A 3,526-nucleotide genomic window follows, 5' to 3' on the forward strand; every position below is an offset into this window, starting at 1 on the left:
GGTGAACCGCGCCGGCCGAGCGGGGCCTGCCAGCCCGGGCGCTGTCCCTTCACAAGCACGGCTCTGCCGGTGCAGGACGACCCGGCAGGTGCTGTACTGCCATGGCCACTGCTTCAGAAACATATAGCCCTTCCTTTCAGAGGCGCTGCTTCAGTGACAGGAAGTATAGCAATTTATCTAAAATTGGTACCAGGTGATGGTAATATTAAAAACCTCTGCTTCACTGATATTGTGCCACGAGAGCTGGTGTTGCTACAAGCGGCAGCGTCTTGTAAGTGCTGAGTGTCACCTGGGATTGCCTAGCTGCTGCAGGTGCAGGCTGAGGACGGGATCTGGAGTTGCCCAGGAGCAGGAAGGGAAAAGGCTCTGCCTCTATACCCAGTCCTTTTAGGAACGTGGAAGAAGAGGAGGACTTGACTGGCAAGTGCATCCCTGCATCCTCTGTCATATTCCCTGGCTCCCCTCAGGATAGTCGTCCCAGGTCAGGAAGAAAATAGAGACAGCCCACCTCTGCCTTCTGAAGCCACACGAATCCTTCTTTATCCAAGCATTGTAATGGCATTGAAGTACTCTGTTGTTGCAGAAAACTTTTTGCAAATTGAAAATAAGCTGTCACGCTTACAGGAAGTGACTCAAAAGACTCAGAGGTAAACAATTTTTCTGCTGAGGCAAACAAACCACATGGCTATGACAGTACATTTTTTGTATCAGTATTATGCAAGATTCAATGCCCACCACCACTTTACACCATGTTCCCCAGCTCATCTACTTGTGCCTGTATGCCATGGTTGTGCGTTCACTAGAGAATCTCGCCTCCTTGTTACCTCTCAAATTTGACTTTTGCTATATGCGTGCGTGCGTCTGCCCTATACAAATCAGCTGTGTTGCACAATGAACCACGGAGGTGTGCGGCATCTCCCTGAATCATACACATTAATTATACATCACAAAGATGTACAGTATCGAGGTGAGTCATGGAAGAACACATTACTGATGAATCAAATACAGTCATTTCATGAACATTAAGAGGCTTTCCACAACGTGTGTTATTTCGGCATGAGGGAGAGTTAAAACAGTGGAGCACAAGGACACATTTCTGGGCATAAAACCAAGACATTTCACCAAGCCATTATAACTACGTGGAGCAAAGTTCAGCAAGATCTTGAGCACTCAGTGCAATAAGTACATGAAGATGCTAAGGAAGTAAAAAACCAGGCACTGGTGACCCCCTTCCACCCACCTGGCAGGTTTAGCATTGCCCAGACAAGCAGTGGAGGAGGTCGAGGTGCTCTGACTTCCCCTGGATATGGTGCTTTCAGGCACTGTCTGTCTAATTTGAGAGTGCTTGTGCTTTATTATGAACTGATCTGCTGGGGAGCCTGGAGAAGTCTCCAGACAACGTCAATCAAAGGTGTTTTAGAAGAAAGTACAAATAGCAAATGCGAATCACAGGAAACTCATGCTCTGGAGGAGGAGAGGTGACACATACTTGGTCTCTTAGTGCTGTGACTAACGTGTTTATCCTTCCTGTCTGAGGCACTTGCTAATTAGTCAAATGATTTAAAAATCTATGTTAAATTACTCAATTCATTGGCATTTGCTTCAGAGCAGAACACTTGTGTTCAGAGGTCTCTTTACCTAAGGCACTTTATCCAGGGCTGTGAATCTGCAGAGCTGGGATTTATGGTGTGTGCTTTTAGGCCCTGGTGGCAGAAAGAGGTAAATGATTCCAGTAGCACCTGAGAAACAAGGGGGTGGTTAGTACTTCCTACTCCAAGAGTAGGAGGAGTGCAGAGTCTGTGTCAGGCAGTGTGTTAACATGCAGCTGTTTAAAACCCATCGTTGCACTTGCTGTATTAGAGGACGGGAGAGAAAAGCAAGGGAGCCTGTGTGAGGACTGTCCAACCCCAGTGATACACTCTTGTTAAGCTGGAATTGTTACCTAAGGGTTTTAAGTGTGCACTTTTGGGGCTTGTATTCTTTCTCTAGCTAGTGAGTCTTTGGACCATTTCAAGCTTTTTTCCATTATCATGAAAACTAAAATATTAGCTAGAAGATTGGAAACTAGTGTAATCACAATTTCTTGGGGGCTCATAATGCCATACAAAACACTAAGCCAACACTTGGTGGCATGGGTTCCCCACATTTTTGAGGCAGCAAATTCAAACTGAGAAGCTGTTAACTCTGGAGTACTTGGCCTTAATCTCAGGCTTCTTCGTTTTATTTGGATTCAACAGAAGAAGAAAATATAATAAAGCTAGCTAAAGGTATTGTAAAGCCACAACAATTGGCAAAGGATAAAGGCAGCTCTGGCAACTTTTAACTCATTTTAGAGTTGAAAGGATTGATATGAATTGTCTCTTTACATCTCACTGCCATGCTGGGTGTGCAATGACATCTCACCACCTTTCAACATGGAAAATATAGTTTCATGCATGTGTCCAGGTGGTTTAAATCACCCTGCCTGCCAAAAGCAGCAGTCACACCCCTCCCATGCCTGACAGGCACTGTTCCTGCTGCTGCGCTGCCCACTGTGCCTTCTGCCAGCATGATTTTTGCAGGGCCACACAGTGAACTGAGCTGTGGAGGTGAAGCTGCTGCAGGGAGAAGCGATCAGTTTTCACCCCGATCTGAATGCAGGTCATCAGGCAATTGCACAGAGAGCCGTGCCAGCACAAAGGCAGGAGAGGAGCAAGGGCTGATGCAAGCAGCTGAGGGGAGACAGAGCATGGAAGTGCTTTTTTAGAAGTAGTGAAGGTTTATGCCAGCTTAAACTGTACATGAAACTCTAGACACAGATATTTAGAGGTGGACACCTGCTCTGTATTTTTCAATTCTCCTTCATGACTGGCTCAGACTTCAACTCAGGCCTGAGCTGAGCTCCTGAAGTTTCCTTGAAGCACTTCTGAAAGTGCTCACCTGAAAACCCTCTCTGCATCAGAATTATTTTTGCTTGTGCTCAGACTGGAATTCATGCAGGTACATGGCACACAAACCTCTGTAGTCACACCCCAAAACATAGCTAGCAGGATTGGTTTCAGGACTAAAAGAGAGCTTGTGTGATACCGCCAGCCAAAATAAGCTGCATTTAAGCTTTCTGAGAGATGGCAAATAAGGAATTGCCTTTGGATTTGGCTCCGAGGCAATTCCACCTTGCCTGCTATAGATGACATGGCGAGTGTGCGCCCACAAACACCCACCTAACACTACAAGCAGCCCCTGTGCTGTTTTGCCAATGACCAGGCCTAACAAAAATGATAGCACCAGCAGGAAGAGAGTCCAACACGCAGACTGTATTGTAGACAAAAACTTTATGATATGAATGACCGCCGGGGGTACAAACAGGTCAACCAGCTCATACATGATCAACACCACCCCCAACGATCCCACAAAAGATGTGGCTCGGCCCACGACAAGTGGTACCAACAGTGAACCGAGGTTGCCCACAGTTGGCATGGGAAACAGCCAGACCAGCCAGTTAAATACATTAGAGAAAGGTGAATGGCAACTCTCACACAATAAGCCA

This window comes from Merops nubicus, unplaced genomic scaffold (genome assembly GCF_000691845.1).
Source record: "Merops nubicus isolate BGI_N331 unplaced genomic scaffold, ASM69184v1 scaffold12757, whole genome shotgun sequence".
In the NCBI taxonomy this organism is placed as follows: Eukaryota; Metazoa; Chordata; class Aves; order Coraciiformes; family Meropidae; genus Merops; species Merops nubicus.